Source organism: Mustela nigripes, chromosome 2, assembly GCF_022355385.1.
Source record: "Mustela nigripes isolate SB6536 chromosome 2, MUSNIG.SB6536, whole genome shotgun sequence".
In the NCBI taxonomy this organism is placed as follows: Eukaryota; Metazoa; Chordata; class Mammalia; order Carnivora; family Mustelidae; genus Mustela; species Mustela nigripes.
This window is the reverse complement of record NC_081558.1, coordinates 42,402,234-42,418,382: the sequence shown is the minus strand read 5'-3', so window position 1 is coordinate 42,418,382 and position 16,149 is coordinate 42,402,234.

Sequence of the window (16,149 nt, the reverse complement as noted above, 5' to 3'; positions counted from 1 at the left end):
CCATCATGGGATACTTTCCCCATCAGGCCCTTTGCCTGAGTTTAAAAGATTAGCTGCAAAGAACTTAATCTGTTAGAAAGTAGACTAAGGTCAACATGGAGGTAAAACCCTCTTTCGCAAAATCAATTGTTTACAGGCATTGCATTGAATTTATTGTCTTTCAAGGGTTAAATGAGACTTACCAATCTATTTTTTTATTATTAGTACTTTTTACAATCATTTTTTATGTTGTCATTCAGAATATGATAAACACGACAAATCTAATCAGACATTTAAACTCCATACCACAGTATAATAAACCCATAGCAAGGCATCTGAACCTCCTGTTTGTATTCACAAGAACTATTTGCCATATCTTATAGGCATTAGTTCCTCTATCTTCTGCCAGTTCCTCAATCAGGTAGTTATTTGGTGTTTTTGGTTTGTTTTTGTTTATTATTTCCCATGGACCAATCTAATTTATTTAAGCCATCTCCTGCCATACCAAAGGAATAGAAGATCAGTATACTGGTCATCATTTGATTTAAGTAAGGGAGGAGAGCTTAAGGTGCCACGTACTTTTCTGGTCTGTGTGCAGCGTCACGGTCCAAACTCCTGCTGTGGTCCCCACTGGGGAGTTAGGTCCAGGTTCTTTTTCTTCATCTTCATAGCCAGTGGAAGTGGATTCACATTGAGAGTTACAGAAGAGAGTATGATTACCATCTCCCCAGGGAAAGGGCTTGAACCTGATGCAGAGATGGGGTAGGCAATGAACTTGGGTTTCTCTTACTCTCTGTAGTGTGACTTCAAGATGTTCAACATATTCACTCCCGCACCAGGTAGCACTAGGAAGTAGGTGAGGGCCTTCCACGTGCCAAGGGAGCACCCCTTGCGTGGAGGCCACTTGACACGGGGCGCCCCAGCTGTGTCCCAGATGGACCCAGTAGCCCAGAAACCCAGGACCCAGCTGCCGCCGCCTTTTTCAACCTGGATCTCACTCAAATAGTTTTTTTGGCAGCTCATAATAAAACATTTAAGGGATGTCACCAGGCACGAGTTTTACATAACACTTTTATGCCCATATATAGTTTCCTTTAGGCAGGCCAAATTTATCAGCTCATCTTCTGTTTCCTATAGCTCAATACATCCACTCAAATATAAATACGAAACACATTTGCAACATTTCTTATGTTGCACATAGAAGCCATCATAAAAGTTTCTTAAAATTAAGCAGATTTTAATGTCTCAAATATGATTAAAAGAGGGAATTTAATGATGAAAATCTGAAATATTCCAGGGTCCCTAAAATATTCTGAAACAGTTATCTAAAGAAGACATAAAGAAGTTAATAAGTGCTATGGTGAGTGCTATGAAGTGTATAACCCTGGCGAGTCACAGACCTGCACCCCTGGGGCTAATAATACATTATATGTTAATAAAAAAATTTTTTAAATGTTTAAAAAAAAAGAGAAGTTAACAAGCATAAGGATTTGTAATTCTTTCCAGTGTAAAGTTATAGACTTCTAGTAATGGTTACATTCAGAATTAACCCTCCTGCAGGTCAAAACTATAAAGTATAGACAAAATATAAAATATAATACCTGAAAGCACTGTGTAGTGACCCCAAACAGGCAGATACTGGAGAGGGTAGATACTTAAAGAGGGAAACAACACTGGATGAATTTCCTGATTTACAACTTGAAGTTGAAGGACAGAACCCAGTCTATCCATGCTAAGTGGGTAAAAAAGGGAAAGAAAAGTTGCAGACTTAACAGTCTTGAAGAAACAGAGAACAGATTTTGTACAACCAGACCAACTGAAAAATAAGAGGGGGAATCCCATGGAGGAGAGAGGGAGCCCCTCAGTCTCTGTTTTAATGATGCTCAATCTTCAGCTATCCTCTGAAATATGTATTAATAGGACAGTTTCCAAACAACGATGCTGAGGTTCCGAAAGAACTGAATTGAGATGTCAACCTTCCACTACAAAGGAGACTATAGTTTGACCTTAGCTACATTTACTGCCTGCTAAGAAAAATAAAAATTGATATTATTTGGAGAACATAACAGAATCCAGAATCTCTACAATACCAAGAGAACAATCTGAGATGGCTCAACATATGATAAAATATATGTGATCCGAGGTGACCCATGCATTGGACATAATAGATAAGGAATTTAAGGCACAATTATAATTATGCTCATGGAAATAAAATATTATCATGATGAATACAAAATTAGGAAACCAAAGCAGAGAAATAGAATCTCTGAAAAAAAAAAAAGAACCAAATAGAAATTCTAGATTTAAAAAAAATACAAAATCAAAAGTATATTTTTTTAATTTCAATTTGCTTAATAGCAGTTTAGAGATGGCAGAGAAGAGTCAGTGGGTTTGAAGCTAGATCAATATACAGTTTCCAGCATGAGAGAAAGAGAGACAGAAAAATGAAAACAGACTCAAAATATTTAATATCTGTGTAATTGGTGTCTCAGTAGAAGAGAAAGATGAGACATAAAAATATGTATTTGAAGACATAGTGCCAGAAAATTTACCAAATGTGGGGAAAGCCAGAAACTTACAGATTTGAGGATCTCAGCAAACATTCAGCGGGATAAATATAAAGTGAGCCCCACCCAGGTGAACAACAGCCAAGCTGTTAAAAAGTCAAAGATAAAAGGAAAACCTGAAAAGAAGACAGAGGGCACATAAAAGCAGCACATTACATACAGGCGAATAGCACGTTTAAAGTGCTGCAAGAAGAAAAGAAATCAACCTAGAATTCCGGGTACAGTGAAAATACTCCTCAAGTACGAAGGCAAAATAAGCATAATTCCAGATGAAAGAAACTAAAGAGGGTTATTGCTGTCAGAGCTGCACTACAAGAAATGCTAAAGCCGAGGGGAAATGATACCAGATGAAACTCAGATCTTTAGAAAGAAATAAAGAGCACTAGAAATGGGAAATAAGTGGGTAAATATAAAAAATTATTTTTTCTTTCCATTTACTTGGAGTATGTAAGACTGTTTAAACCCAAAAGGCCTAGCACTTGCATCCAGTAAAACTGACAATTCCCCTAATTCAATAGAAAATGAACATTACCACATGCACAAAAAATGTCATCTCACATATGAAGATATGCTTTAATAATCTATATTTCCTGAATAAAATATAGCATCTTTCATTATGTCAGTTTCATCCAGTGTTTTATTATTAGCACAACTACAGAAGCCTGCAGAGATTTTGCAAAAGGATCAGCCCAATTAGATAAAAATGAGAATCCTCTTTTCAGATCTAAATTTTGCATCATTATCTCTCTAGGAAGAGATCATTAAATTATGATTTAGTCACCGGGCTCTTTACTGATTAGAATACAGAATAGTTAACCATTTGCATCTGAAAACAAAGTGGAATAAATATAGCTAGTCCACTTAATAATAAAAGAATTTAAAATTTATCTAAATTTGAATGAATTGCTTAAGAGGAAGTACAAAACAACTCTCTGGTTTTTCTATTATGCACGCCCAGAGGAAAAGTGTTTTTGGTGAAAACAGCTAGGACTGATTAACTGATAAATATCTCACATACAAGGTAATTAACAATAACTCTCGTACATCAAACATGTTTTTCTTTGCTTTATTCAATGAAAAATACATTTGAGGACAGCTCATTTTTGATTCTCAAAATGAGACTAATGATTACATGAGCCCCAGAAACAATTACTATGAAGCAAGAAATGGTTTTTCTTATAGTATTTCATCCAATATCATATCTGTTCTTTTACGCAGCAGCTGAACATCATGAACAGGAAAAAGATGATATTTTTAATTTTTCATAACCATCTAATAACCAGAAATTGCAAAAACAGAACGCACAATGCATTTTAGTGAGTTTTCAAGGTGTTGACAAGTGTCAACAGTACAGTTAAAAGAGAGAATAAGACTGAATAAATAAAAGTGAGTTTGTTTTGTAGTCCTAAACTTTTTTCTTTATGAAGTAAACATTTGGAAGATGGTATGCTTTTCAACATATGCAAAAATACCACAAATTTAATGTACATACAAAAAACAATTTTCCATTAAATATTACACAAATAAAATGCAATTAAAGTTTTTATAAACTGCTATTATCTGGCAGCCTTGTTTGGTCTTTAATTCACACACCCACTCCAAAATTTAGACACAGTGAAAGTCTAAAGCTTCACCAAGATATTTAATGAAGCAAAATAATAAGCAGTGAAAAATTTTAAATGCTCTTTAAATAAATTTCATTTTGATAATAAATTAATGTATTTACTAGGAATAAAATGCAAAGGCTTCCTGACTAATTTTTCCTCAACTGATTTAAATATCAGAATCTGGTGCCAGCTTTTGAAGGTGATAGCTGGCAATTAACTTCTCTAAAAGTTTGTGAATAAAGCAAGGCATATGTTCCACACTTGACGAATTGCACACATCCATTATAAGATCTAGAAAAGAAAGGCATTCCCATGCCAACCTTCAAACCCTCAAGAAGAATTTATTCAAGCTATAACTCTACACAGATGACAGAGCAAACCAACATAAAATGGGGACTTTACCAAAGGGATTGTTTATAGAAGGGTCAGAAGAGGTTTTCCTGTAAAAGGCTGTAGAAGCCCAACTGTTTGTTCTATTTTATACTTACCGTAATAAACTCCTATCCTTTAAGTTATAGAGTTTTCTCACCATCATGTGATCTAAGATGTAAGGTGAAACAGTCTTTTGTTAGAATTATCTCAAAGAAGGAAAAAGCAATATGTTCTCTGAAATAGTGACTGTGGTTTTGTTCATACCATTGGCTTCCTTGGGAATTGGTAGTTAAATGGAATTCTACTCGTGGAGAGCATCACCAATTTTGTACTTACTACTGTTGGTAGGTGTAATCTTGTGTATTTGTTGAAGATGGATGACTTTGTTTTTCCTCTTGATTCCCAAGAGACTGAACTTCAATAAAAGGATACAGAAAGTGTTGTTAAACTATGGTGCATACTAAAGTAAGAAAAATGCATAATAAGGTCAGAAAAATAACAAGACGAAAACATGAGCTAGCATTGCTTCCCTAAATATATAGATGTAATGTAGAGAGAGAGAAAAGGAAAAAAAAATGCATAATGCATACTAAAGAAGGCTTCATCCAGAAAACAAATTTTTATACCTTTATTTCTTATTCCCTGAGAAATAAATAGCCCTGTCAATAAAAATCTGTGGTATTCTGGGGTCAAAGTGGTAAACTGAAAAAGATCATCCAGAGTTTGAAAGGGAACTGGAAAATATACACACACATGCAATTGACAACCAGATGACTTTTGTGAACCTCAGAGTTTACAAGCATTTCCTGGGCCCTGCAAGTGAAGAATTAGATGAAACTGCATTACTGTTATCACTGTTCACATAAATTACCTTAGGAGAAAGGGCTAGCCTGTAATGCCATGAATCATCATTCCACACACACATACATATGTATATACATACAGAATCTGCATGTGATAAACATGAAACATGGCACCTCTCCTAGAACCAGTATAATTAATTTTCCACTATTTGGAATAAATGGAACTTTAGTGTGCTTTAAAATGTCCTCAGTGATGAAAGCAGTAAGGTTGAGAATAGCAAAGACCATCTTGAATACCATAAGGAAGCAAAACTCCCTTTTTTTTTTTTAAGATTTTATTTATTTATTTGACAGAGAGATCACAAGTAGGCAAAGAGGCAGGCAGAGAGAGGGGGAAGCAGGCTCCCCGCTAAGCAGAGAACCAGATGCGGGGCTCGATCCCAGGACTCTGGGATCACGACCCGAGCCAAAAGCAAAGGCTTTTACCCATTGAGCCACTCACGTGCCCCCAAAACTTCCTTTCTATAGCTTAAGTTGGAATGATTCAATGCCTTCATAACAGCCTAATTTTACCAGAGTGGAATCCAGAGATTTTCAGTATGGGCCATAATAGGGATCGCTTCCATCTCAAGTGTAGTTCTGATAACAGTACTGCTTGCAGGATACTCAGAAAATGAAAGTGCAATGTCCTGCTCTGAGGAAAGCACAGGCGGGATCCTCACCACTCTGCCCTGCCAATGCCAAGCTTTCAAAGACAAAGGGATCTTTCCTATTACTGGCACATACAACTCATACCCGTAAAATGCAACCCCCAAGGCTGATTTGTTGTTTCTCAGGCATCAAGGCAGTTATAGTCCAATTCTTGCAAATAGCCATTTCATTAAGGGCTAGTGCAAACGTGGACTTGGCTTAGTAGCTAGCCGAGTTGTGAAACAAATATTTATTCTGAGAGGTAAACAATTTTAAATACCTCCATGGCCTTTATAAACATATTTGATCAAAACAGCAAAACCACCCGAGTAGAGCCAAATAAGATATTTTCATTTAAATTAAATGATTTATTCTCACAATGGAAAGCAGAGTTGTGATATTCATATATAAGCAGAATTCAGGAGAATAATCAAGGTCTTAATCATCACGAAGACCATATCTCAGAATCTTAATCAGTTGATTTTGTACTTTAATTTTACAGTAGTAGAGATGACTTGGCTGATATCTATAGTCTTGTTGTCTTGTGACAAAACAGCACATGCATTTTAAATTAGCCTTGATTTAATGGTACAGAATGTTTTCTGTAGAATACAGTGACAACATGAATATATCTTCATAAAATGATCTAGAAATTTCTAAATTATTTGCTTTGATCAGGAAAGTTGTATTTCAATGAAATGATCAACTATTTGCTGAATACTTATTATATATCAAAAATAAGAACCCTGAAATAAGACATAGTTCATTCTTACTCCACTTGAGACAATGCAATATATAAATGGGAAAAATTATATAATTGGCCTTCATAGAGGTCAGGTTAGACATGGATACAGGAATAAAATAAGAATAACATTATAATACTTCAAGTTGTTTTAAAACACTGATTCAAAAAAATAAATAAAATAAAACACTGAGGGACGCCTGGGTGGCTCAGTGGTTAAAGCCTCTGCCTTCAGCTCGGTCATGATCCCAGGGTCCTGGGATCGAGCCCCGCTCTCTGTTTAGCAGGGGGCCTGCTTCCTCCTCTCTCTCTGCCCACTTGTGATCTCTGTCTTTCAAATAAATAAATAAAATCTTTAAAAAAAATAAGTAGAACACTAAGTACTTCATATTACTTTTTTTTCCCCCCGCAGAAAGCTAAAAAGTCTCCACATTGTGAACAGGAGGAACTGCACATGTTTTAGCTTATTATTAGAGGTCATTACCTACCATATTCAGTCTTACCAGCAACACTCAAAAACATGAAGTTTTGTTTGTATTGGGGTATTCAATAGCCTGGCTCTGGAAAAGCCCAGTTTCCCTGAATCATTCTAACTCTAGATGACTCAGTCCAATTTCCCTGAATCACTATAACCCTCGATGACTCATCTTGGCTCGAAACATGTGAAGCCTTGTTGCAGCAATTTTCCTTTCAGTTTTTGTTAATAACAATAGTGACAATAACAAAAGCTAACATTTATTAAAGGTTTATTATATGTTTTACACAATTTTAAGGCTTGCATGTACCACTACTATATTTATACTCACAAAGCATCTATCAGGTAGGTACTAGTATTATTCACATTTTACACATGAGAAAAAGAGTCATAGAATGAGTAAATTGTCTAAAGTTACAGGAAGTGACGGATTCAAGATTTTAGCATAAGACAGTTTGATTCAATTGTATATACACATGATTATTGTCCTAGTGTCCCCCAAGAGAGCATACATTCTAAAAAGCTGGGAAGGGGACTGGCATTTTGTGTATGCCTCAGAGCAAAGACCAAAAACTACTTGGTGCCATAGTAGGGCCTCCATGATTGTTGAATAAATGCATGGATAGACAGATGGAAGAAGAAATGGAGAGATACTGAGGGCACAAATGAATTCAGGGATAAGAGCTGAGATTTTTCTAAAGGAGACAGGGAAGAGAGCATACTTTGAAAGAAGGGCAGGATTTGAGAACTGAGTAAATATGAGACAAGAAGCAGCAAGAGAGTAGAAAATGACTTAAAATGTGAAGCAATGGCGACAAGTGAAATCACAAGTCAAGTTCTAGACCATGTCATGGGTTTGGACATGCTGTGATACGGCTGAGATATGCTCATGAAAATATCAGATATTCACAAAGTTGCAAATGTGGGATTTTAAAATACTGAAATGAAGGATTTTATTTTAGATTGTTCTGGGGGTTATGGAGAGTTGCTGCTATGAAAGGATCCTTAAGGTTATGAATGTCGGGAAACAAGGGACAGGAATAAGAGACATCTACCATCACATTTTAGGAGTCAGAGGAGGCAAACTATCAAATGATATGAAGAGTAAAGTATCAAAAAGTAAGAGATAAACAGAAAAGTACAAGTCATGAACTTTACAGCAGAAAAGTATGTGAGGAAAATGATGTTTAACAATATCAAATAAATAAAAGGCTGTAGGAATACCCCCTCCAAAAAAAGGTAATTATTGACTTTGGTGAAATTTTGGGAGAACTATGGTTTTAGAAATCATATTGCATTATGGATGGAGTTATTGATGGAGATTAAAATGTTACTCAACAATTTTTAAGCTCTTACCAGGTACCAAACAGTGAATTTAGTAGTCTATATAGTTTAAATCATTGAATCTACGCAGAAAACAAAACAAAAACGAAAACCCTGTGTTAGATATGTGATTATTCTCAATTTAAGAATGAAAAAGCCAGGCCTCTAGGAGGCAAAGTGAAATGCTGAGGCATATGGCTAGAGAGTGAAAGATTAGGGACTGGAACCTGCATCTGATTCACACACGCTTCAGTATACGATCTGGCAGATCTGAAAAATGTACTGGAAGAAACAGCAATACCCCCAGATGGCATTTGCAGTATGAAGGAGATAGGCCAATAGAGGCGGACAAACTGGAGATGATAGCTGAAAACAAGGGTGAATATGAGAGTCTTTGAGATTGAAGAAATAGCGAAATCAAAAAAGAATAGCCCTGGGATGCCCGGGTGCCTCAGTCAGTTAAGCGTATGCCTTCAGCTCAAATCATGATTCCAGGGTCCTGCTTCTCCCCCTGTCTGCTGCCCACCCCTGCTTATGTGCTTGCTCACCTTCTCCCTCTCTGACAAATAAATAAACAAAATCTAAAAAATAAAAATAAAAAATAAATAGCCTTCCTCTAAGGCACACCAAAGAAACAGAAATCAAACATAGCATCTTCTAGCTATATTCCATCCTGCCTTGGGCCTGTCACCTTCTCTTTACTTTCATAACCAATTCAAGTCGTTATCTTTTCTATGGAGGCCACTTTTCAAACAGTATCTTTGTTCTTATTACTGTACAGGCCATACTCCATGAGCTTTGCCCAGGTAAATTAAAGCACAGCAAAACCCATTTTGATGCTACTGTTGGGCAGTCAGGTAGACTCACTGCCTATATACCGTTAGCTGAGTATAAGACTGAAATTTGTGCAAATGACAGATGACCTAATCTGCTCTATAAGGAGTTCACAAACAATGGCCCACGGGCCAAATCTGATCTGTTACTTATTTTATAAATAAAGTTTTTTTGGAACAGAGTCATGTACATTCATTTACATGTTTTCTATGCCTGGTTTAATGCTGCAGTGACAGATTTGAGTAGTTTCAACAGAAATTATATGGTACTCAGGGCCTGACATATTTGCTATCTGACTTCATATGGAAAAAAGTTTCTTTACTCCTGCCCTGGAGTTTTGAGTTTGCTAGCAAATATTTATATTGTTAAGAGTAAATCCCCAAGTCCAGATGGCTTTCTGAATTACTCTGACAGAAATGTATCCTATATCAAATTAGCTACTCTTGGGACGCCTGGGTGGCTCAGTTGGTTAAGCGGCTGCCTTCGGCTCAGGTCATGATCCCAGCGTCCTGGGATCGAGTCCCACATCGGGCTCCTTGCTCCGCAGGGAGCCTGCTTCTCCCTCTGCCACTCTGTCTGCCTGTGTGCTCTCTCTCTCTCTCACAAATAAATAAAATCTTTTAAAAAGAAATTAGCTACTCTTTCCTTCTCCCCATTATACATAACTCTGCAAACTAAAAGTTTGGTAGGCCATAAGACAGAGACTACTGGAAGGAAAGAAGAAAACAGTCTTATAAGAAGGAAGGGGCTACAATCTCTGGGTTTACCCTTAGAGAAAAGAAATCCAACCTGGAACATTTATAGTGATTTTATGTAAACAAGGAATAGATTTTTTATTCTGTGAAGCTATTGGGAGAAGAAAGTTTTGTTATATTAGTTAGCATAATTACTCGAATTCTGCCTATAAGATAAGCATTCTTTCCAAAATAAAATGACAGCATTATATTTTTAACCTTTATAATATATCTATAAGATTATAAGAAGATAGTCATTCAATATCTTAACATGTAAAGCATGAGTCATGTTGAGATGCCTCTGCTTACAGTATTTATCTACATCTATCTGAATATACACTCCATCTATTTTCTCTATTTCTGTGAGTGACATTGTATGACTTTGCTAAGGCTGCTGTATCAAAATACTACAGACTGGGTGACTTAAACAACAGAAGTTTGTTGGCTCACTGTACTGGAGGCTGGAAGGCCTACATCAATGTGTTGAGAGCTTGGTTTCTTCTGTGGCCTCTCTTCTTGGCTTGCAGACAGCCGCCTTCCTGCTGGATTCATATATGATCTTTCTTTTGTGTGTGTGCATTCCTGGTATCTCTATGTGGCCAAATTTCCTTTTCTTTTAGGTACACTAGTCATACTGGATGGGGGCTGACTATAGTGGCCTCATTTTAACCTAATGACCTCTTTTAAGGCCCTACCTCCAGATACAGTCACATTCTGTGGTATTGGGGGTAAAGCTTCAAAATATAAATCTAGCCACAACCGGCACCAGGAACCACCCAGTCTTTAACCTTTGCTACCTTCCTTTGCATTGCCTCCCATATTTGCCAAGTCTGATTATCTTTATTCCAGAATTATCTTCCATTTCTGTCCATCATCCCCACTTCTACCGCCATCTAGTCTGTGACCCGGTTCTTGGAGGGTAGACTTTAGTAAATGTCTTCTAAATTGTCCTCCTATATCTACTTCTCTTCATGTCTAATCCATCCCACCAACGTTTTGAATATCAACAGTCTTTCAACTGTCCTATAAAATAAAGATCATACCTTTATACCTGTCATTCAAAAGCCTAGAAGATTGTGTTTTAAACTCATGTTTCTGGTCTTCTGTCCTAATACTTGCTTTCATTCAAATTTAACCACGTTTAGTCCCCTAAATCACATCTGGTTTCCCTAACACTCACTCAGCATTTGATTTCTCCACTCACTGCTTCTGGAACACCTGTGCTGTCACATTGATTAATCTTCAGTCAGTGTACCTTTTAACTCTCCACTAGAATGCTTTTGATCGCCCAAGGTGTTCCACAGAAACTCCCCTCTGAACTTCCACAGCAATTTGGGTTTCATTTATACTAGTTGTATTCTGTTTTGTATTGTCATGACCATAATAATTATTATGTTAGGTACTGTGCTAAATGCATGACATATGTTACCTCATTTATTCTTCAAATTCATCCTTAATACCTACAAGTACTTACCTCATTTTACAGAAGCAAAACAAAACAAAACAAAACAAAAAGAAAAACACACAGAAACTTAGAGTTGCATATCTTCCTCAAAGTCAACAGCTAAAAAGTGGAAAGCACACAGGAATCTGAGTCTGTCTGCTGATTCTAGAGATTTTATACATACAGTACATAACCTCTGCATACTTGCATGGAAATTTGTCTCTCCGTGAACATCTCACTTATAGACTTCATGGTATAGTCAAAGCCATTGCACAGAACAGAAGCACATTAGTTCGGCCGGCTCCCAGCAGATGCATGTGAGGCAGTTTCACCTTCGTCTCTGTGTGTTGCCAGCGTTCCACTCACCTTCAATTGATGACAGAATCATGTGTCAATTCCCTCTGTAACACACATAGTGTCGACTACCTAGTGTGTGGTGCACATGTGCATACTACACAAAATGATGCACAAATCAAATGGAGAAATGGTGATTATTATCAACTTTATCTAAGAAGACTATCATGCTCATATATTTTTAAATATATTTTTTAGAGATTTTGTTTATTTATTTGAGAGAGAGAGAGATCACCAGTAGGCAGAGGGGGGTGGGGGGGGGAAGCAGACTCCCTGCTGAGCAAGAGAGCCCGATGTGGGGTTTGATCCCAGGACCCTGGGACCATGACCCAAGCCGAAGGCAGAGGCTTTAACCACTGAGCCACCCAGGCGCCCCTCATGCTCACATATTAAGATGAATAGTCATTTACTGAGAAAAGAAAGGAAAAATTATCCAAAATTAAAGTTTGTGTTCTATTTTCACTATATATATATATATATATATATATATATATATATACACATATTTCACTCTCAATAATTTTTCTCCTCTTGCATAGGATGTCAGACATATATGACTATCAAAATATGCTTTGCTTCCTTTTTACAGAGTAAACAAATTATATAAAGTATTATAGTCGCCAATTATACAAATTGCCTATTCATGTTTGTTTGACTATGTATGTACATATATATAGTATATACATATATACACATATATATGTACACACATATAACTGCATATATATAACATTAGAAACTATCTATAGACATAAAATTAGGAATTTGAAGTTATCTAAACTAAGTATCTGAAACATTACATTTCTTTACTCATTAAAAAAAAAAATCCTGGCCATTCATTTTAATGCCATGATTTAAACTGTATCTATACCAAGTAAATAACAGAGGTAGTCACCTAAGTAATTCATACCAAATTTTAACACACCAAATTCAAACAGTTTTCCTTTCTAAATGATCCTGTTAATTGTACTCTGAACTTCACTTTACTTGTGTAGAAATAGCATTATTTCTAAATCAATATTACTATTAAGTCTGGATCATTAATTAGTAATATATTTTCTGAGTTCAGTAGAAAATTAAACAGTGAGGTGGTGACCATGTGCTTACGGGGTTGGCCCTGTTGAAAGACTAATTTTATGATCAATGCGGTAACAAAAAAAATCCAAATGGTCATCCAAATTCGTTTGGTTTAAGTAACAAAATTAGATCTGCATAAATACAGTTGAATCTTACTCTTTCCCATGGAGATCTTAGCAAGTTAACAAGAGCTAAAGACTCCATCCATAAAACTTCTCCTCCTCGGTTGTATTCTGGGCAGTCTATAGAAGGAAAATTAGTCTCTGCGCCCAAAGAGAAAATCCTTCCTTACATTTCCAATGAACTGTCTCAGTTTGACAAAAATTCATGTGGGCAAAGATGTATGATGCTGTTGTGGTAAGTTCTTCAAAATGAAGAAATGCTTACAATGCATTTAGAAAACATGTTGGTGAGAGGCCAATGAGACCTAAATGTAGCTTGAATGGTGGTGAAGTGGATAAAGAGTGATTATGGCTGTTTGTTTTGATGAGGTTAGTAGCCTGGATCATGACCTCTCCAGAAAAATAAGATAGGGTGTTCTAATGGATTTTTCTTAATCTAATGTAGAAATGACATTGAATGATGGTTCTTAATTAGCATCCTCCTCTTCACCTGCATTTGGCGTGACACCCCCACATTTGCCTTTATAGTCTGAGTAATGCAAAAGGCAAGCTCCTTTTTGCAAGCTCCTGCACTGAGGACACTAGAATGACAAATTTAAATTGGTTCTGTGCAAATGAAGAAAGAGATGTTGCTTCCAATTTTCCACATGTAACTCAAATTTGTATTAAAAGGTTATAAGAAATGCTAGGCAATGGACACAACATAACACATCTAATTCCTTTACAAAATTAAATTATTTACTCTTGAATCTATTACTCATCAGAAATATAACATTAAGAAACACAGAGCAGAAAAATCATGGTGTGGAATGTTGATCATTTTCAAAGTCAGTAACAGGCCCCAAGAGTCTATGCATATTAGCTCATCTTACACTTAATGATGTAAGGAAAGGTGCAGATTTATTTTCTCCTTATTGCTTAAAGAAACAGCCTGTTGTTCAACACTCCCCTTATGAAACAAGAAAAACAATAAAAGATACAAGATAGAAAAAAAAATAACACTTTGCAAATCCTTTCTCAATTAACCTAGTATCTCCTTTTTGACCTTTGGTTAACATTGTCTCTTACTCTGAAGGGTTTAAGTTACTTCCAAGATTTTTCTAGGGGAAATCTACTAAAAACCTCAGAAAGATACAGAATGTGTGGTGGTGGTAGTTGAGGTGGTGGTGGGGGGAGGTGAGGTGAGGGGGCTTGCTGCTCTGACCCATGTTTTAAGATAACCTCATATCAGGAATTGAATTCGACATTCAGAATCCATTCCAATTCCTTATCTTTAAAACCACCTAGAGCTGGTAATTCGGAAAAGCTGGATGGATAAATGGAAAACCAGATTCTGATTTCCTCAGGAGAATCAGTTTATAAATCCCTGCTGGATCATGGAAATTAAGCATTTTTCCAAACCAACCTTTTCTTTTGCCCTAGGATAACCTGATCAAATTTCTTGGCTTCATTTTCTCTATTGGGCTCGCAGTAATGTGAAACTGCAGAAGCCTTGTCAGATCTAAAGCCAATTTCAAAGGAAAGCCAATTCCTTGGGGGAAAGGTGGCCACGCAAAGGCAAGATTGTACTAATAGTTAAATCCTGTCTTCAAATGCCACCAACTGTCTTAAGAGAAAATGATATAGTGCGAGAGAAAAAGAAAGAGAACCAACCCAAGGAAATAAGTAGAAATGAGTAAGAACAGCATTAAAAGGACACAGAGGGGAATCCGTGGAAGAAAGCAATGAAAAACAAAAGCTCCTGCATGTTTTGGGAAATATGCTAGCCTGGCATCCACAAGCTAAATGCAGACTAGTTTTTCACAAATAATTGGAAACATCTTTCATGCTGATTTGTGAATATGTGAAAGGACTAATTCAAGGTGATATTTCAAACCACCTCTCAACTGATTCTAGTCACATGCACACACACACACACACACACAAACACATATACATGTAAAATAAGACTCACTAGGAAAAAGTAGTTCTTTATTTACCTCTTATGTCAATTTATAATACTAACCTTTTTAAAAAATTTTTATTTATTTATCAGAGAGAGAGAGAGAGTAAGTGCACAAGCAGGGAGAGTGGCAGGCAGAGGAAAAGGCAGGCTCCTTGCTTAGCAGGAGCCAGGTGTGGGACTTGATCCCAGGACCCTGGGATCGTGACCTGAGCCAAAGGCAAATGCTTAACTGACTGAGCCACCCAGGCATCCCTATAATACTAATTTTTAAATCGTTTGTAATTTGGGGGAAAAACTAGCTGATATGTTCTGAGAAATATTAGCTTTTTTACAGTATTGGCTATTACAGATTATAATGTAGCAGATTATTATTGTAGCAGATTACAGACAATGTCCAAGTGTTATATAGAGAAATGTCTGGCAAAGAAATTTTTGGCATCACATGAATATGTATGAATAAAATTTTACTGAGAAAAGGTACAGAATAGAAATATTCCTATTTAAAGATCTTTATCTGGTAAAATTAACTTTGAATTAAAGATCTGTAAGGTATATGAACGCTAATCAAAAATGTGGGCATTGTTAACAGTGGAAATTACCTAATGGTAAATAATCTATTTTTACCTTGAGTGGCCATAAATCCAAATAAATGCAAATTAAAATATAGCAGCATTCATGTAGAAGTTATTAAGAAAATTACTGATTTAGGAAACTTCTGAACATAGCTTACCTGAGTTTAATTAATTAAGAGATTTCCAAGTAACCAATGGGAAAATGACCTTTTATTTTTAGTTGTTTAATGACCCAAGTTATGCGATATGCGACACAAATCACCATTTTATGCCCCAGACCACTTACTTCCTCAGGCTTAGACTAGGAGTAGGGATATTAAAACTTGTAATTTTTTTTTTTTTAAAGTATACTCCATGCCCACTGTGGGTCTTGAACTCACAAGTCCGTGACCCTGAGATCAAGTCATATGCTCTACAGACTGAACCAGTCAGGCACCCCAAGATTTGTAATATTTTATAAGCCCCATATGTTTTGTTTTTTTTTTTTTTTTTTTTTTTTTTTTTTTTTT